Raw genomic sequence first — 21,577 nt, forward strand, 5'->3', positions numbered from 1 at the left:
CTGTTAAATATCTGTATCCTAAAATATTGGTTTGCAAAAGTTTATCAAAGACTTACTTATAAACTTTCATAAATCAGTTTGGTTCAGTCGCTCAGTCGTGCCTCTTTGCAACCCCATGAATTGCAGCACGTCAGGCCTCCCTGTCCATCACCAACTCCTGGAGTTCACCCAAACTCATGTCCATGAGTCGGTGATGCCATCCAGCCATTTCATCCTCTGTGGTCCCCTTCTCCTCCTGCCCCCAATCCCTCCCAGCATCAGAGTCTTTTCCAATGACTCAACTCTTCGCATGAGGTGGCCAAAGTCTTGTGGAGTTTCAGCTTTAGCATCATTCCTTCCAAAGAAATCCCAGGGTTGACCTCCTTTAGAATGGACTGGTTGGATTTCCTTGCAGTCCAAGGGACTCTCAAGAGTCTTCTCCAGCACCACAGTTCAAAAGCATCAAATCTTCGGCACTCAGCTTTCTTCACAGTCCAACCCTCACATCCATACCTGACCACTGGAAAAACCACAGCCTTGACTAGACAGACCTTTGTTGGCAAAGTAATGTCTCTGCTTTTTAATATGCTATTTAGGTTGGTCATAACTTTCCTTCCAAGGAGCAAGCGTCTTTTAATTTCATGGCTGCAATCACCACCTGCAGTCATTTTGGAGCCCCCAAAAATAAAGTCTGACACTGTTTCCACTGTTTCCCCATTTATTTCTATTTTCTTCAATTTAAGCCTGAATTTGGCAATAATGAGTTCATGATCTGAGCCACAGTCAGCTCCCTGTCTTGTTTTTGCTGACTGTATAGAGCTTCTCCATAAGACTAGATTTTCACAGTGGCTCTCCATCACAGGTGATTCTGCCTCCCATCTTTCTTGACAGTGTCTAGATATATTCACTGTCAGGACTATGCTGAGGGGTGCTACTGGCATCTACGTAGCAGAGGCTAGGGATATGTTGCTAAACATGCACAAGATAGCACCCCCCTGCCAAGAATGATCCAGTACAAAATATGTCAATAATACCAAAGTTGAGAGACCCTGGGGCTCCCCTGCTGGCTCAGAGAGTAGAGAATCTGCCTGCAACGTGGAAGACTAGGGTGCAATCCCTGGGTTGGAAAGATTTCCTGGAGAAGGGAATGGCTACCCACTCCAGCATCCTTGCCTGGAGAATTTCACGGACAGAGGAGCCTGGTTGGCTACAGTCCACAGGGTCACAAAGAGTTGGACATAACTAAGTGACTTAACACTTTCACTTTAAGAGTCCCTGAATTAAACCAAGCCAATTACTAACCCAAAATTGAGGCATTCACTCATTCAATAATTTTCATTAAGCTTCTCAGACTTCCAAGACAAAACTCTTTTTCAAGTACTGTTAGTTTCTAAATAAACAGGGAGGCTGAAAAATACTTAATATCATCTAATTTATTGCTTTTCAAAATGTTCAGGAAAAGATTTCAAGGGTCACCCTGGCAGTGGATGGAAAGAGCTCATTAAATGTAATAAAAACCACTGCCAAATAAATTGCCTTGTATTGCACACTGGAACCTGAGTGGCAGTGTGAATACAATTTTAGTAATATATTCCAGCATATACTACATTCCGGCACCTCCACCACCATCACATGATTACAGTCTGGCCAGAGACTAAACATGCATACAAAATGATAAATATTTACATTAAAAGTGGCCCAAACAAGACTAAAAAAATGTAAAGATGGGGACTTTCCTGGTGTTCCAGTGGTTAAGACTGTGTTCTCAAAGCCAGCAAAATGTGTTAGGGATCCCTGGTCAGAGAACTAAGATGCCACATGCTGTGAACTGTGATTAAAAAAAAAAACTAGAACTGTTTTAAAAAATGTATAGACAAAACATTTAATGATGGTCAAGCTAGTATTTACTAACTCTGTGTGCTGAACATTGTGCTACCATACTTTACACAGCTAATCCTCAAACAAGTATACAAGTGTAAGTATCAGTGTTATACCCAACGACAAAAGAGAAAACAGGTTTAAGGAAGCCAAGTATTCTGCCCAAGGAGCACCTCAAAATAAATATTCAATGGGACTTCCCTGGTGGTCCAGTGGTTAAAAATCCACCTACCAATGCAGGGGACACAGGTTTAATCCCTGATCCAAAAAGATTCCACGTGCTGCGGAGCCACAACTAAATCTGTGCGCCACAAAACTGAGCCTACCTGCCTGAGTGCCCATGTCAGCAACAAGAAGCCTGTGCACCGAAACAAAAAAGCAGCCCCTGCTCTGTAGACAAAGCCTGTGTGCAACATCGAAGACCCAGTGCAGCCAAAAATAAAGAATAAACATTCAACAGTTATTACATGCACTTTTGAACACATCCAGGTTTCAAGTTCTTTGTATCGTATACTCCTTACAACATCCTCAGATGGTATTTTACAGAGGACAAAACTAGAATGATTACTTAAGTGAATCTGAGTAGCAGTGATGGTGATAGTAGGTATTAGGTTGGTGCAAAAAAGTAATTGCAGTTTCATACCGTGAATTTTAAATCACAACTAGGCTCAAACACATCTTTATTCATCAAAATAGGGGCATTAAAATCAACACATTTTTGCCAACAAGAAATAAGTTTCATTATTCCTGTAGTGTAAAAATCTATGCTTCGGGATTCGATGAACTCTTGGAAAGCATTTTCTGCCTCCTGCTGGTTGTGGAAGAGTTTTCCCTGGAAAAAGTTGTCAAGATGCTTGAAGAAGTGGTAGTCAGTAGGCGAGAGGTCAGGTGAATATGGCGGAAGAGGCAAAACTTCATGGCCCATTAATATCTTGCAATATTAAAAACTGGTGGAGGAATAGGAAATCTTTTTTTTTTTTTTTACCAGACTAAGCTCCCTATATATCATGTAATATTCTTAAGTGAAAAGTATTATAGTTTTTATTTTTTCCCCCAGTGGGAAAATTCTCCATTTGCTTATATCAAACACAAGGCTGAAGGTCTTAGGAGATATTTAAGGCCACAAACTCATAGAAAGAACTGGTTAAAAGCCAAACAGTATCAAAGATATCAAATGTTTGGTTACTTGAACTGCCCCATTATCACCTTCAACTACTTGGTAATGAAAGATTAAATACATCCAAAAGGTTAGTAAAGTTTCTGAAAAAAGGAACTAGAACAAAAGATAACATAACATTTTCAAACTGACTAGAAATGGATTTTTAAACTTGTGGGATAAAATTACTTGCAATGTGGCTTTTTAGTAATATTGCTACCAATCAAGAATATTTATGGCCTGGCTGGGAGAACAAAAACAGTCCGTGATAAGGAACAGAGCCAGTGTAAGAGATAGAAGATAAAGCCAGAATAGACTCTAAATGCAAACTAAACTGCTGGAATGTTTTCCTGCAAGCAATGGGAAACTATTGGTTTCGGAATTTTAAAAGAATGGGAAACGAAGTTTTCAGAAAGTTAAAATCCTTTTTTTTTTTTTTTTTAACACTATAACCAGTTGATTAAGAGAAAGGTAAGTAGAGCAGTCAATAGAGACAATGTTTTAATACTTTATGCATGGGAGGATAAAGGAAATAGCAGAAGGAAAAGGGATAATTTCAAACAATGCTTATAATAAAGGATGATCTGACTGGCTTTGAAGACCAGGAACCAAATACAATTCTGTAATATTGAGAATGATAGTTGAACCTGGCAGAAATTACAGGACCTTAAAATAGAAAAATTCAGAGAATAAGGTTTTTCTCCCAAGGAAAAAAAGGAGAGGGGAGAACTGGAAAGACAATAAGTTGCATTTTAGAAGTATTGCATTTAGAGTGGGAATTCTGTCTTGCTGTTAACTGCTAGACAGGGATTCAAAGGCTAGAAATGAAAATTTGTAAGTGATTTACATATGCACACCTTACACATTTGTAAAGCTTTTCAGTTTTTATAGTAATTCAAGCACATTATTTCATTTGATCTCAACAGGTGCCCTGAAAGGTGAGCAGGTCAGATATCCCCATTTTCCAGAAGACATGCAAGCTCTGTAAGCTAAGTTTCAGAGCTAAAAGTTACAGAACAGGAACTAAAAGCCAGAGAAGTGAACCTTCATGCGGCTCCATAGTGCTGTCTCTGTAAAACAATACCATACTAACTACAGGCTTCCTTTAAAAAAAAAAAAAAAATCACATTTACATTGTTCTTTTACCTTTAAAACATGATTATGGGAAATTCATCTTTTCTCACTCGACTGCTTCATTTAACTTCACTGTTGTATGTCATCTGGTACCATCACTTCTTGGTAAATGGGTGGGGAAACAATGGAAACAGTGACAGACTTTATTTTCTTGGGCTCCAAAATCACTGCAGATGGTGACTGCAGCCATGAAATTAAAAGATGCTTGCTCCTTGGAAGAAAACTATGACACACCTAGACAGTGTATTAAAAAGGAGACAAATCACTTTGCCGACAAAGCTCCACATAGTCAAAGCTATGGTTTTTCCAGTTGTCATGTACGGATGTGAGAGTTGGACCATAAAGAAGGCTGAGCACTGAAGAATTGATGCTTTTGAACTGTGGTGTTGGAGAAGACTCTTGAGAGTCCCTTGGACTGCAAGGAGTCGATTCTAAAGGAAATCAACCCTGAGTATTCACTGGAAGGACTGATGCTGAAGCTGAAGCTTCAATACTTTGGCCACCTGATGCCAGGAGTCAACTCATTAGAATAACACCCTGACTCTGGGAAAGACTGAAGGCAGGAGGAGAAGGGGATGACAGAGGATGAGATGGTTGGATGGTGTCACCGACTCAATGGACATGAGTTTGAGCAAGCTCCGGCAGATAGTGAAGGACAAGGAAGCCTGGTGTGTTGCAGTCTATGGGGTCACAAAGAGTTGGACATGATTGAGCAACTGAACAACAACAAATACCAAAAATTTTAAATAAACCTTCACTAACAATTCCTTTTCTGGAAATTTATCCTATAGAGTATGTTAGGAACAATTTGGATATGTTACACTACTTTTTCAAGTGTAAAATTTTAAAAATCTAAATATAGATTAAGTATTTCCAATGCAAGTCTATCATTCTAATTGAGATGTGTCATCAGCATAAAATACACACTAGATTTTAAAGATTCAGCACGGGGTGGGAGGGTGGGGGTGGAGGGAATGGGCATCCCTGGTGGCTCAAATGGTAAAGAACCTGACTGCAAGGCAGGAAGACCCAGGTTTAGTCCCTGGGTTGCAAAGATCCCCTGGAGAAGGGAATGGCCATCCACTCCCATATTCTTGCCTGGAGAATTCCATGGACAGAGGAGTCTGGTGGGCTGAGCTGGACACTGGCGCACAGAGTTGGACAGAACTTAGTGACTAACACTTTCACACACTTTCATGGGGGAAAAATGAATACAAACATTTCATTATTTTCTGCATTTAATACATGCAGAGAAGGTAATTTTTTAGACATTGTGTTAAATAGAATATACTATTAAGAGAGTCCCGGTGGTCTAGTGGTTAGAATTCCACGTGTTAACTGCTGTGGCCCAGGTTCAATTGCTGGTGGAGTACCTGAGATCACATAAGCTGCACAGTGTGGCAAAAAAAGAAAAAAAGAAAAAAAAAAAGAAAAAAAGAATATCACTTGTTTATTTCAAATTTTTTTTAATGCAGCTACTAGAGCATAAAGCCCTAAATGAAATGACATGGAACAAAAAAAGCAAGTGAATTAATTAATGGTACTTGCCTATCACCCAGGGGCTGCCCTGGTGGCTCAGATGGTAAAGAATCTGCCTGCAACGCAGGAGACCCAGGTTTGATCCCTGGGCTGGGAAGATCCCCTGGAAAAGGAAATGGCAACCAACTCCAGTATTCTTGCCTAGAAAATCCCATAGACAGAGGAGCCTAGGGGGCTACAGTCCGTGGGGCTGCAAAGAGTCAGGCACGACTGAGCAACAAACACACACATACATATCATGCCATTTTTATAAACGCACATAAAAACGTTTATAAAGTTATTCACAAGGAAATCCAGAAAAATATATGGAGTATTGTTTTCACTTAGTATCTCTGAAAAATAAGGATAACTTATTTATCAGGTTTTACTTCCTGCACAATTTGGACACCTTACAAAACAGTGATTAAAAAATGTGTCACTTTTATTATAATTTGAGGGGGGGGAAACCACATAGATAATACTTTGACAGAAAAAGTAGTGACTTTTAAAATTACAACTACCTTCTTAAAGTACAAAACATTAGCAGGAGCACCAAAGCCCTTTCAAGAATTCCAGAACAATTAGGCAAATAGAAGGAATCAAAATATTATCCCTAAGATCCTAAACAAGTTTATAAACAATTCAACAATAAGAATTTATAAATAAATCACTTAAGCAATTGTTAAAACTCTTCAGAAATCAGGACGTCTTCTATCACACAAAAATGAATACATTACATCTGTAATTTAAAAATGAGAGGAAACCAGTTTACCAAAGGAGTAACAGCGTTAAAGAAAAATTCCAAAACAGACTACTAACACTTTATAATATAGTAAGTCAAGTTCATCTTTCATCATATTAATAATACACAATCACAAACTCAAAGAATCCTAATTACCAAAATCACAGAGTTAATATTTTGCTTTCTAGATGCCTATTTGTATCCCTATTTTATAAAGATTTTCTCCTTCCCCTTTAATCTTAGGTTGTCAATCCTTTTAGTCAGTTTCCTTCCCTGAAATCCCTGTATCACAAGCTGCAGGTCTCTAAAAGTGCATTGTTAAGATACACCAACTCTTGACTTCAAGTGATTTATAGTTTACTAGAGGAAAAAAAAAGACTCCAAAGGTCAGCACATTAGTAAATGATTATCTCTACCTAGACGGTTTATTGGTATGCAATTCAACAATAGGCAATTAAAAAAAATCTGCATTGTCACTGAAGGAATACCAAATAATCAGTTCAGAATTATCAGAATTAAAAAACTGACTAAAATTAATAATCCATAGAGAATACTTTCAGGACCAGAAGTTATGTTATCAAAACAGGAAAAGGCGAATTTGAGAAGGAAGAAGACTGATGAGGGTACAAATGTCACCAAGTTTAGAATCCACTGAACTTTTAGCACTACAAAATTGCTGACTGAGGTTATGAGTAATGTTGTGATTTTGACTAGTCTTAGAAGGCAGTAAAACATAATGAGGACATTATAAAAAAATAAGAATGAAAGGTCAATCTGAAAGATCATTGTACAGAAATCCTATAGTTATAAAAGGTTACTAAACTATTCATCCATTCAACAATGTAAGTACTCATTTGGTACAAAAACTTGGGATAGTCACTGGCAAGAAGATTGCTAAGCAGAGTGTCTAAATTCGTAAGGAACTTGAGATTCTAGTATGAAAAACAAGTGTCCAAGCAAACAAACAAAACCTCTACAGAACTTCAATGCTATTTGGTAAGTGCTGCACTACAACTGTGAAAAATGCTACAGGAATTAGTTGTGGAAGAGCATCCTAAGAAAACTTGTATAAATGGGAAAGAATGTAAGACCCAAGACATATATGAAAGGCTTCCATTACACAAAAGGAAAAAAAGTAAACAAAACACTAATTCAAGCACTCTACCATGAGTAAAATTAAATAAATGGTTTCTAAACATAAAATTTTAAATCCCCATAATGAAACTCAACTCTAAAAACTATGTTTTTTTAAGCCTATTTTAAAGTGTAGTAAAAATGACCTAGTGAAAAATACCCTTGACTAATGCTTGAGAGTCAATAAGAGAAACTAGTAATGCTAAGCAGAACTTGATCTCACTACATACGTAAGCTGTTTATAAATAAAGCAACAAATTGTTTTGCTCCCACTGACTTTCACTATTATTTCAGATATGATAAAAGCTTTACTTCAACACAAAATTATAATTATCCATCACTTACTCAGCCTATGATAACCAAGTCACACAATTCCTACAAAACTGCTTAATCAAATTATTGATATCACACAAACTATTCAAAATATATTTATGAAAACAATACAGTTCTTTCTTAGTCCATGTAAGTATCATAAAACAGGTTTGTATTCTTTCTCTTATTTATGGATAAGAATTTATGAAGTGATTAATATATATACCAGGTACTATGCTAATCATTCTTGATACATCATTTCAATTAATCCTCAAAATAAGACTCTGAGGGGATCTGAATATTCCACTTCAAAAGGTGACATTTTGGCAAAAGGGTTATTTTGAGATAAGGCGATTAAAAAACAGCATACAACAGAAAAAAACTGCCTTCCCCTATCAGACTTAAAAGGCAGGGCATAAATTTTCCTTTTTAAAGGTAACATGAATTTTCATTTCTAATTACCAGAAAGAGGAACTCAATCCTCAGAGTTGACTCTTATCAATGCAGATGACACAGACATAAATCTGCATAGCAAACCTGACTAAAATAATCTGTATATTCACTAGTTGCTCCCACATATTTACATTCCCACAATTTGCCTCATTCCTTTGTCTTGTCTGTATTCCACAATTTATCACTCAGACTCACTGCTTCTATGGTCTCCAATTCTTTCCTCTGTAGCCCTCCATATGCATAAGTGACAAACCATTTCTTCTGTTACTCTGTCTTTTGCGAGTTTAATTTGCAGAGCCCCAGACAAAGCTAGGAGGAAAGAGAAAAAGGTTTTTCCTTCCCTCAGTTAATTTCAGTTGCTCAGTCGAGTCCAATTCTTTTTGACCCCATGAACTGCAGCACGCCAGGCCTCCCTGTCCATCACCAACTCCCGGAGTCTACCCAAACCCATGTCCATCAAGTCAGTGATGCTATCCAACCATCTCATCCTTTGTCGTCCCCTTTTCCTCCTGCCCTCAGTCTTTCCCAGCATCAGGGTCTTGTCAAATCAGTCAGCTCTTCACATCAGGTGGCCAAAGTACTGGAGTTTCAGCTTCAACATCAGTCCTTCCAATGAACACCTAGACTGGTCTTCTTCAGAATGGACTGGCTGGATCTCCTGGCAGTCCAAGGGACTCTCAAGAGTCTTCTCCAACACCACAGTTCAAAAGCATCAATTCTTCAGTGCTCAGGTTTCTTTATAGTCCAACTCTCACATCCACACATAACCACAGGAAAAACCATAGCCTTGACTAGACAGACCTTTGTTGGCAAAGTAATGTCTCTGCTTTTGAATATGCTATCTAGGTTGGTCATAACTTTCCTTCCAAAGAGTAAGCATCTTTTAATTTCATGGCTGCAATCACCATCTGCAGTGATTTTGGAGCCCAAAAAAATAAAGTCAGCCACTGTTTCCCCCTCTACCTGCCATGAAGTGATGGGACCGGATGCCATGATCTTCGTTTTCTGAATGTTGAGCTTTAAGCCAACTTTTTCACTCTCCTCTTTCACTTTCATCAAGAGGCTTTTTAGTTCCTCTTCACTTTCTGCCATAAGGGTGGTATCATCTGCATATCTGAGGTTATTGATATTTCTCCTGGCAATCTTGATTTCAGCTTGTGCTTCATCCAGCCCAGCATCTCTCATGATGTACTCTGAATAGACGTTAAATAAGCAGGGTGACAATATACAGCCTTGATGTACTCCTTTTCCTATTTGGAACCAGTCTGTTGTTCCATGTTCAGTTCTAAATGTTGCTTCTTGACCTGCATACAGATTTCTCAAGAGGCAGGTCAGGTGGTCTGGTATTCCCATCTCTTTCAGAATTTTCCAGTTTCTTGTGATCCATACAGTCAAATGCTTTGGCATAGTCAATAAAGCAGAAATAAATGTTTTTCTGGAACTCTCTTGCTTCTTCCATGATCCAGCAGATATTGGCAATTTGACCTCTGGTTCCTCTGCCTTTTCTAAAACCAGCTTGAACATCTGGAAGTTCACGTACTGCTGAAGCCTGGCTTGGAGAATTTTGAGCATTACTTTACTAGCGTGTGAGACAAGTGCAACTGTGTGGTAGTTTGAGCATTCTTTTGCATTGCCTTTCTTTGGGATTGGGATGAAAACTGACCTTTTCCAGTCCTGTGGCCACTGCTGAGTTTTCCAAATTTGCTAGCATATTGAGTGCAACACTTTCACAGCATCATCTTTCAGGATTTGAAATAGCTCAACTGGAATTCCATCACCTCCACTAGCTTTGTTTGTAGTGATGCTTTCTAAGGCCCACTTGACTTCACATTCCAGGATGTCTGGCTCTAGGTGATAAACACCATTGTGGTTATCTGGGTCATGATGGTCTCTGTTGTACAGTTCTGTGTATTCTTGCTACCTCTTCTTAATATCTTCTGCTTCTGTTAGGTCCCTACCATTTCTGTCCTTTTATTGAGCCTATCTTTGCATGAAATGTTCCCTTGGTATCTCTAATTTCTTGAAGAGATCTCTAATCTTTCCCATTCTATTGTCTTCCTCTATTTCTTTGCACTGATTGCTGAGGAAGGCTTTATCTCTCCTTGCTATTCTTTGGAACTCTGCATTCAAATGGGTATATCTTTCCTTTTCTCTTTTGCTTTTCGCTTCCCTTCTTTTCACAGCTATTTGTAAGGCCTCCTCAGACAGCCCTACAACCTCTGAATCAGGCATAAGTACAACCCCCATTCTGCAGAGAAGGAATCAGATTTTCACAGGTTAACCTGCCCAGAGTCACACACAAGTCAAGAAGCACCAATCCGATTCCACAGTATGAGTACTTCATTGGTGCAAGGTTTGTGACTATGATGTCCATCAGAAAAGCCCATAATTCATCCATTCACATTTAATATTTGTAAAGAAAGCTAATTAAGAATGTGTGAAAGTTAGACAATCCTCCCCATCCATCAATAAACACATTATGGTCAACGCCGAATAAATGGAACTGTTCTGAATCTCAAATTCTCTCAGGCCACAGGAGGTGACTAGGTTAGAACAGTCTCTGGGATGAAACTTACAAGTAAGGCTAAGGTTTAATACGTAAATGATTAAAAAGTGCAAACTGATACATCCATCTACCATGTGCCATATTAACCAGTGAGATATTAAAAAGACGTAGCCCCTACCCTTAAGGAGCTTACAATTTACAGGTTCAAAGTTCTCACTTTAATTCAAGTACAATTTAAATACTAAATTAAAGATGTCTTTCCTAAAAAAGACTCTTACCAAAAAGACAGTGTTAAACTAGGTAAATCTAAAAGCAGGCTAAAATACAAAGTAGAAAAATCCAAGGGCTTTGGAGAAAAATAAACTGAGTTCAAATACCTGCTATCAGTTACAACAGGAATCACAATAAAATAATGTCTCTGAGCCTCTATTTGGTCACAAAGTTGTTAATGTATAGAACTATATACAAAGGATGACAAACTAAGAGATGGGGCAAAGGATACAGTTCTGGGTAGGGTTAGGGGAAAGAAAAAAGTACTGTGATTCAGCCAAGTTAAATACTATTCTCACTCTAAAATTGAAATAAAAGGATAAGGCAGAAAGTATAAGGGTAAGAAATAAAGTATAAAAGATTAAAATATAAAAAAAACACTGTCCCTTTAAGATTCCTAAAAAGAACCGCCAAATTTCCTTTCATAAACTCTTAAGGTATCTACTGATTACTTTACTTCTAAGTAGATCATTATATTGAAAACCGTCTGTAGCTTATTTGCTTATCTGCACAGTCCTCAGATAAATCACCTGGCCAGAGGTTTAACTCTGGGGTTCATGATACAATTTCCTTGAAGGCCCTGATGGTTATATGCAATCATGAAAATGCTCTGTATCTGCACTGTGCGGTATAACACAGCCACACTGGCCATATATGGCTAACAAGCACTTGAAATGTGGCATGGGTAACTGAAGAACTGAATTCTTAATATTAGTTAATCCAAATTTAAACAGTCACATGTAGCTGGTGGCCACTATACTAGAGAACAGAGCCCCCGAGAAACATGTGCTCACATGCACTTTCATAAACTAAACTTACAGGAACATTCATGGTAACATTTACTCATAATAATCAAAAGTTAGAAACAACTCACCAACAGTAACAGTTAAATAAACCTTGATATATAATTTTAAAAAAATTTTAAGTCTGCAACACTATAAAAGGAACCTTACAATTTATTTGCATATTATTTAAGAAATTCTGTGATTCTGTCCATTTCAAACAACTAATAAATTCTCTTAATCCAACTTAGTCTCTAAGGGACTATCCATACTTACTTCAAAGCCAGGCCTTTGAGGGCAGTGACTTCATCTAATACTTCCTTATATCCCACCCAAAGTCTCCACATTATAAATATTCAGTATTTACCTATAATCTTCTGAATAAACTAGTTATAATGATTACTTGTAAACCAAAGAAAAACCAACTCATACATAAGTATCATACAGATAATATAATCAATGTAAAGCTGAATTTTAAAAATATGCTTAAAAACAAACTTTTCTTTCACACTAAGTGTAATACAATTGCATTCTAAGCTATAACTGTGATTAAACAATAATATAAACTTTTCTTAGTAAAATCTGATAAGACTTTGCAACAGCTTGTGCTTAAGCTTGAAGGGAAAAATGGAGAACATGGGACAAGAAAACAATTTCTGGGAGTCCAGAGGCAGGTAATAACAGAGCTAACAAGCCACACAACAGAGCAATGAAATGTGTACTAAAAAGATAACCAATCTGGTACATGAGATCCAACCCCAGTCCGGCCACCAACTACTGGCACAAAATTAATCCAACAGCCACGTATGTGGCATCTCTGCCTCTGATCTGCCAAAAAGCACTGATTTTTTTTTTTTTTTGGAGGAGTGAGGGGAGTTAAAATTTCAAATCCAGCTCTATCTGGACAGAAGTTCAGAAAGAAAGAAAAACAACCTTCTGAAGCATCCCTTATGTCACAAACATTAAACAAAAATGAGCATCTAAATTTAAGTACTTTTAAAAGTACAACCAAATCCTAGCAGAGCACCCAGTTCAGTTCACTCACAGGAGTCAATTAATTTAAATATATACAATCTTACAGGCACTTCTGAAGCACTCAAAATACAGAAAACCTAATTCTTAGGTCGTATCAAAATAAGGCATTTTAAGTGACAATATCAAACATTTTTGTGACAATGTCAAATCCTCAAAACAAAAATTATACTTTAACACAAACTCTCAATTTTTTCACGTGAAGTTTCTGATACTACTGTGAAACCAAACAGTTACAACTTACATGTCCAATAAGCATAATTCAAAAGATAATTTAGCTAGAAATATAAATACAACCATAATTTCTAATATTTGGACAACTACACACTGTAAAATAACATAAAATGGCGTGGTGGTGGAAGCAAATCTTATTAAGGATCTACGACATGTCAGAATATTTTGCTCAGTACTTTCCATACCCTATTTTATCTTTTTCAATCATCTTCCTAGATGGCCACCTGTTAAAGATAAGGAAAATGAAGGCGTGGCTGGGAATTACAGCACTGAATAACCTTCCAACTCAGCTGATCTTAAAGTCTTTCTACTACATTACTATAATTATTTTCATTTTTCCTGCTGACTTTTGCCCAAAATCAAAATAGGCAAACTAAGCCCACAGGCCAGATAAGGCATACCTTGTTTTTATAAACAAAGTTTTACTGGAACACAGATTCATTTGGCCATCTTTGCACTGTTAACAACAGAGTTGGATACCTGCAACACAACTGGTACAATCTGCAAAGCTTAAAATATTTACTACCTGGCCTTTTACAGAAATTTGCCAACCCCTGCCTTAAAGTATCAAAAATGCAAAGAACCTCAGAGGCCTCAAAACTTCAATGTTTGGCGTCTTTGAGACAACTATTAACTTAAGAAAGAAGGAACTTCAAAATTACATGAGAGAAATTGCTTGAAACTTTATGTTTAAAGCATGATAAGCTCAAATTTATAAAAATGATAAAATTAAATAGCTTGATTATGAAGTTACTGAACCCTTGTTAATTGTTTTGAAGGGAAGGTGGTAAGGTATGGGATCTCCGTTTTAGATCTCAGTACCCCGACCAGGGATGGAACCTGTGCCTCCTCCTGCAGGGGGAGTGCAGAGTCCTAGCCTGCCAGGGAATTCCCCATGAAACCTTCTTCTTAATAAAGTGTCTTCTGTAGTAGGAACTGATGGAGGAAAAACTTCACAATTCACCATGTTAAAACACATTTGATAAACATGTATCTTTTTTACTATGTACTTACATTTTTTCATGAAGAACATCTTCAGTATAGCAAATCAGAGCCTGGTATTTTAAGTAGTTTATACTTCACTTCACATTTTTTAATACGCTCACTGAATTCTTTACACTTGGATCAAACCAAACATTTATGTGATTACTCAAGGGTCTAGTTGATTTTCTCATGTTGAAGGAGCTTTCTCCACCCCTGCCACCCTTCGTGGTATGTGACATTCCCACTGCTTTCATTCCAAGTAAAAAAAATCTCCCAATTAAATCATTTTATCTTCATTCAAAATATACTTCACTATCCAAATACACTTAAACAATTTGCTTAAATTAAGCCAGAATGAGGAAATGCTTGATTACAGTGTTATAAACATTTTCTTTCTTCACTTAGTAATTTGAAACAGAAGTCCCATAGTGGTAAAGTACAGTCTATAAACTCCAGTATAGATAGATCAAGAAGTCCTACAACATATGAAATGTACATAACTGTTAATGAATACCTTGATTTTGATGACTTTATAAACACTTTCATAAAATCTTATATTGTTTCCTTTTTAAGAAAAATGTCAGTATCAAAGGAAAAGAACCCAAAATTATTTAGTTTGCAACAACTCTGGAGTTATTCCCAGAAACACACAAGGCCGCGTCAAAATTGAAAAATTAATCAGTGTAATTTACTGTATTAACAGATTTAAAAAATTCAAATGGTCACCTCAATAGATGCAGAAAGGCATTTGACAAAATTCAACATCCATTCATGATTAAAATCGCAAACAAACAACCCCCCTCAAACTCTCAGCAACCTTAGAACAGAAGGAAACTTCCTTACTATGATTTAGAGAATCTACAAAATGACTTACATCTAGCATTATATTTTGAAGGTGAGACTGAATGCTCTAAGATTGTGAACAAGGCAAGGATGTTCCCTTTCAACCCTACAGGAAGTCCTAGACACTGCAAAAAGTCAAGAAAAAAACGACATACAGGAAAGGAAGGTAGGTTTCTCTATTCATAAATGACATGACTGCCTCCTTAGACAAATTCCAAGATATCTACAGGAAAAAGCTCCTAGAAGTTATAAATGAGTTTAATAAAAACTCAGAATACAAAGGCAACATATAAAAATTGATTGCATTTCTACATACTAGCAATGGTCAACTGGAAAGACAAGGTTTTAAAAATGAGATTTGCAATAGGACTAAAAAACTGAAATACTTAGGTAGACAACTAATAAAACATCTGCAGGATCTACATGTTGAAAACTATGAAATATTCATGAAAGAAATAAAAGACCTAAATAGAGAGAAAAATCATGTTCATGGATTGGAAAACTCTATTTTGTTAAGAATTATCAAACTAATCTACAACAATTTCAAAATCCTCAGTTCAGTTCAGTTGCTCAGTCATGTCCAACTCTTTGTGACCCCATGGACTGCAGCATGCCAGGCCTCCCTGTCCATCACCAACTCCCAGAGTTTTCTCAGACTCATGTCTATTGAGTCAGTGATGCCATCCAATCATCTCATTCTCTGTTGTCCCCTTCTCCTCTCGCCTTCAGTCTTTCCCAGCATCAGGGTCTTTTCAAATGAGTCAGCTCTTCATATCAGGTGGCCAAGGAATTGGAGTTTCAGCTTCAGCATCAGTCCTTCCCATGAGTATTCAGGACTGATTTCCTTTAGGATGGATTGGTTGGATCTCCTTGCAGTCCAATGGACTCTCAAGAGTCTTTTCGAACACCACAGTTCAAAAGCATCAACTCTTTGGTGCTCAGCTTTCTTTATGGTCCAACTATCACATTCATACATGACTACTGGAAAAACCATAGCTTTGACTAGACGGACCTTTGTTGGCAAAGCAATGTCTCTGCTTTTTAATATGTTGTCTAGGTTGGTCATAACTTTTCTTCCAAGGAGCAAGCATCTTTTAATTTCATGGCTGCAGTCACCATCTGCAGTAATTTTGGAGCCCAGAAAAATAAAGTCTGCCACTGTTTCCCCATCTATTTGCCATGAAATGATGGGACCAGATGCCATGATCTTACTTTTCTGAATGCTGAGTTTTAAGCCAACTTTTTCACTCTCCTCTTTCACTTTCACCAAGAGGCTCTTTAGTTCTTCTTCACTTTCTGCCATAAGGGTGGTGGTATCTGCATATCTGAGGTTATTGATGTTTCTCGGGCAATCTTGATTCCAGCTTGTGCTTCATCCAGCCCAGCATTTCTCATGACACACTCTGCATATGTTAAATAAGCAGAGTGACAATACACAGCCTTGACGTACTCCTTTCCCTATTTGGAACCAGTCTGTTGTTCCATGTCCAGTTCTAACTGTTCCTTCCTGACCTGCAAAATCCTAGCAGAATTTACATATATTTTTAGCAATAAGCTGATTATAAAGTTTAGGCAAAAGTACTAAAATAGCTAAAACAATTTTGAAAAAAAAAAAAAAGTTGGAGTACTCACATTACCTGATTTCAAGACTTAATTTTAAAGCTACATTAATCAAGACACTGTGATACTGGTAGGGAAAAGAAAAAGCCAAATACAACAACGGAACACAGAGGAGGCTAGAAAGAAACCCACACAAATGTAGTCGAATGGTTTTTGACCAAGAAACAAAGACAATTCAATGGAGAATAGTCTTTTTAACAGACATGGAACAACTGGACAAATGAAGCTCAACTTACAGCTCTACACAAAAAGTAACTCAAAAGTATAGCACAGATCTAAAGGTAAAATATATAATTTACAGAAGATGACATAGGAGAAAATCTTTGTGATCTTGGTTTGGCAAAGAGTTCTTATATACAATACCAAAACTAAGACTCATAAAAGAAAATATTGATACTTTGCACTTAACCAAAATTTAAAACTTCTGTACTTCAAAAGACACAGCTGAGAAGGAAGGAAAAGGCAGGCCAGACTGGAAGAAAATCTCTGCAAACCATGTATCTGACAAAGGACTAGAAAAAAATCAGACAATAAGAAAATTCAATTTAAAAATGGAAAAAGATTTGGAACTTGGACACTTTATCAAAGATATGCAGATGGCAAGTAAGCACAGAAGTGATGCTCATCAATATTCACGAGAAAAATTCAAATAAAAACCACAATGAAATACTGTTATATATATACCTATTACAATGACTAAAATTAAAAAGAGTGATCATACCAAGTGTTGATGAGGACGTAAAGGAACTAGAATACTCATACACCACTGAGAATATATATAATTCAGCCTCTTTGGAAAATGCATTTTAGAGCGTATAGTTTCCTACACTACTGTAACAAGTTGCCACAAATTTAGTGGCTTAAAACAACATAAACTTATTATTTTACAGTTCTGTAGGTTAAATATCTGACACAGGTCTCTCTGGGTGAAAATCAAGTTGTTGGCAGAACTCCATTCTTTTCCACGAGGTCTACAGATTAATCCATTTCCTGGCCTTATCAAGAGACCATATTTCTTAGCTTATATCCCAAATTCTCCAACCTTAAAACCAAGAACTCTGCATTTCTCTGTCCCTGCTCCCACTGTTTTATTTTTCTACCTTCTCTTCCCCTTTTAAGAGCCTTTGTGATACTCTAGGCACAGCACCTGGATAACCTCAGGATAAACTCTATAAAGTCAGTTGACTAATTACAGCTACAACTTTAATTCACTTTTGTCATGTAATCTAATTTATTCACATTTTCCAAGGAGCAGAACATCTTGGGCCACTATTCTACCTAACACATATTTTTAAAGTTAAACATACACTTCCCACATGACCCAGAAATTACACTTGGAGGTGCTTATCCAAGAGAAATGAAGGCTTGTGTTCACATAAAAACTTGCTAACAAAGATTTATAGCAGCTTTATTCATAGTTTAAACAAAAAACTCTAATGTCTTTCAACTGGTAGATGGATAAATTGTGATGCATCCATACACTGGAATACTACATTCAGCAACATAAAGAATTGCTAATACACTCAACATCAAGAAACACTCAAAAGTTTACGCTAAAGAAACGAGACTCAAAAGGTTAAACACTATATAATTCCATTACCTGATATTCTAGAAAAGACAAATTACAGGGAAAGACAATAATCAATTATCAGTTGCCAACAGTTAAAGGCTATAAAAGAGCAGCTCAAGGGGATCTCAGGGGCTGGAACTGTTACTGGGTGTCTCAATTTTGGTAGTTGCATAGGTCTATGTATCTGTCAAAATAACTGTACAACAAAAAGAGTTAATTTCACTTCACCAAAACTAAAAATAAAGTTAAAACCTTTGTGAAAAGAAGGAAAATAATTATGTCATTTCTCACCCATCAGACTGGCACAAATTTAAAAATCTGATGCCAACCTGGCAATTCTAAATGTGGATAAGGGTGACTCATATACTGTTGGCAGGTCTGTAAATTTTTACAACTTTAGAGTATTATTTGGCAGCTGGCAAAGTTGAAAATGCACATCAACCTATGGCCCAGCAATTCATTCCAGAGAAAACTTTACAAATGTGTTCAAGGAGACACACATACGGATGCTCACTAAACATTGTCTGAAATACTGAAAAACTGAGAATAACCCTTCAGTCAAGGAATGAATGAACTGTGGTGTTTATTTTAAAAAGAAAGAGAAAAAAATGCATAAGGGAAAAAAATCAACTCTGCTGGCTCCATATATGATTTTTCACAAGTTTAACTTATCAGTTTATTTAACAATAGTATATAGTGAAAAGAACACTGTACTGGAATCTGAAGACAAGCATTTTAGCATTTAGTTCCAACTCTGCTGCTAACTAATCTATCCATATACCTCACTTTCCTTTTCTTGGAAAATGAATAGGTTAGACTATACAAAGACTAAAGATTATTTCCAACTCAACAAGGATACTGATACTTGGGGCAAATTTCTTATATGTCTGTGATGAGTTTTTTAATGATATAATAATCATTCAGAAAGAGCATATAAACTTCTAAACTCACCCTACTAACTTGGTGGTGGTGGTTTAGTCGCTAAGTCGTGTCCAACTCTTGTGATCCCATGGACTGTAGCCTGCCAGGCAGAGTTCCCGGGATTCTCCCGGCAAGAATACTGGAGTGGGTAGCCATTTCCTTTTCCAGAGGATCTTCCCAACCCAGGAATTAAACCCAGGTCTCCTGCACTCCAGGCAGATTCTTTACCGATTGAGCTATGAGGGAAGTCCTACTACCTTGGGCAACACTCAAGTAAAATTTGCATATCCTTTTGTAGTTTATCATTCTAAAATACGTTAATATTAATGAGTCAATCTTCTCAAATTCAAGTCTGTGTGGCCAAAAGTCATTCAACTACATGGTAAGATTTACTTGACTTTAACAAAGATAAAATGATGAATTTCTTTCTGTATTTTTTTGCCTGTTTCATCTACAGAGTTCCTACACTATAACAGCTTCCGCTTGCTACAACAGAATAAAAAGCTTTTTAAAACCTGTAACATGCAAATCTACAGAAATCTAGTAAATAGTAGTTTACTATCCAAAAGAGCTTATTTAATAATTTCATTATCCCAATACTTACACTTCAAAGACACCAATAACCAGCATGCCACTTGTTCCTATTGAAGAATTTATTAGGTTATTAATTTCTGGTATAATCCAAAAGCATAATTAGAACACTATCATTAACACGTAACACTTTTGAAAAACACAAATATTAACACCTTTCACCTTGTCATTAAAATCGAAATTTCAAAATGTCTGTTCCAAGGGCTTGCCAAATCTAAATTTTCACAATTCTAAAAGAGAACGGAGACAAAACACTACTTCTAAAAACCTCCTCGATATGAGATTTTAATTTGAACGTCAACTGCCAAGAAAAACCTTTCGACGGAAACTTAAATTCTGAACATATTACTGTATGTCAATTAACTAGACAGAAGGTGAGTTATTATCATTAGGAAGTTACATAATTTGCACCCAAGATTGCTTAAACCCTCTCGTTAAACGCAGCTGACAACAATTTATAGGCTTCCAACTTCAACCTGCAAACTTAAATTACCAGAGACCATGAACGGGATTAGGTTTTTCTTTAAAAATGGTTAGGACGAAGTAAGAATTGTTTGTTTATTTGTTTCAAGACTGCAGCGAGGAGCCGAATACCAGCAGCTGAGTCAGGCAGAGAAACGACGAGTACATTCCGTCTACCAGAGGAAAGTGTTCTTCGCCCCGCCACGATCCCGGACCCGGCCTGGAGCGAGTCCGGAGAGTTGCGAACCCCGAGGCGCGGGCGCAGAGGGCAGGCGCCTCCCGGCACCTCGGGCCGGGCGGGCAGGAGACCCGCCGTGGTGAGTCGTTAGCCAAGGCAGAGGGAGCGGGCACCGACAGGCAGCGTTCCTCCGAGGGACAAAGGTTGAGCTGACACCCTCCGCTGCCGGCCGGGCTCCCGCTGCCTGGAGCAGCCCGGGGTCCCGCCCGGGCCCGCGCGTGGGGGAGGGGGTGAGCGCGGCCGCGCCTCCCCCAGCCGCTCGCGGAGACCTGTTGATTAAGACCGCCACACCGAGCCGCCGGCGGTCAGCCTCTTACCTCCGCGCCACGGCGGCCGCCGCTCCTCCCGCCCCGGCCTCCTCTAAACACTGCAGAAACGACAGCTTCCCAACGGCACTTAAAATACCGGATAAAGAATCCAGAAACTCGCGATTCCCTACCTCACAATCTTAAATCCCCGCCCCCGCCCCACCGCCAGTCGCCGCCGTCGCCGCCAGAGACTCCACCTCGAGACCGCGCGAGACCGCGCACGCGCTCCCGGGACTCTGGCGCAGTGGGCGCGCCTATCCCAGCCGCTCCTCTGCACGCCTGCCCGCTGTTTGGCAGAGAGGCTCGCGCGATTCGCCCAATCCCGAGCCGGCGCGGAGAACGGGCCCTCTCATTGGTCCGCTCTGCAGCTCCCGAGGGCCCGGCCGCGCGCGCACTCGCGCGCCTCAAGTGGAAAACTGGGAGTGTTTCGGGCTTTCAGGCACTAGGAGCTGCTTTTGGCTTGAGCTCACTGGCCAGGTTATGTGAGGACGTGAGGTTTCGCTAAGACGCAGTGGGCGGGCTCACGCTCTACAGACCGTTCTTATCTCCCTGAATGTCCGTCAGCTGCTGAAGAAAATCTGGTTCCCCTTGAGGCTACTCGTCATGTCCTGTGAAGCACGTCACACAGTCTAACATTTGTGTAAAAAAGAACCATGGCATACCCGAACACCTGGATGCGTGTGGTGTTCCACGAAAGAATTCTCTGCTGCCATGGAAGACTTCACAAAGCTAGCAGCTAGAACCGAATTCTGAAAACCAGACAGGAAGGATGCCACAGAAGAGGGCCACAGCTGTCGCACAAAACTCAAGTACCTGGGCCAACCCACATCCAGTGCAAGGAAATCCACATGAACACTCATCGATTCCCTGGAAACGGTTAGCCATATCCAGGAAGGAAAGGAAACAAAAA

The 21,577-nt window shown here is 38.4% G+C and overlaps 1 protein-coding gene across 2 annotated transcripts in view; it reads right to left on the reverse strand.

Annotated features, from left to right (window-relative positions):
* Positions 1-20,859, reverse strand: part of PALS1 (protein associated with LIN7 1, MAGUK family member) — an 81,937-nt gene extending 61,078 nt beyond the window's left edge. For both annotated transcript variants that reach the window (XM_040226243.1, XM_040226242.1), the window contains exon 1: positions 20,677-20,859. The gene's annotated coding sequence lies outside the window, so the exon portion shown is untranslated. The remainder of the gene's footprint in view (positions 1-20,676) is intronic.
* Positions 20,860-21,577: the final 718 nt, after the last annotated feature.

Source organism: Oryx dammah, unplaced genomic scaffold (genome assembly GCF_014754425.2).
Source record: "Oryx dammah isolate SB20612 unplaced genomic scaffold, SCBI_Odam_1.1 HiC_scaffold_26, whole genome shotgun sequence".
Classification (NCBI taxonomy): Eukaryota; Metazoa; Chordata; class Mammalia; order Artiodactyla; family Bovidae; genus Oryx; species Oryx dammah.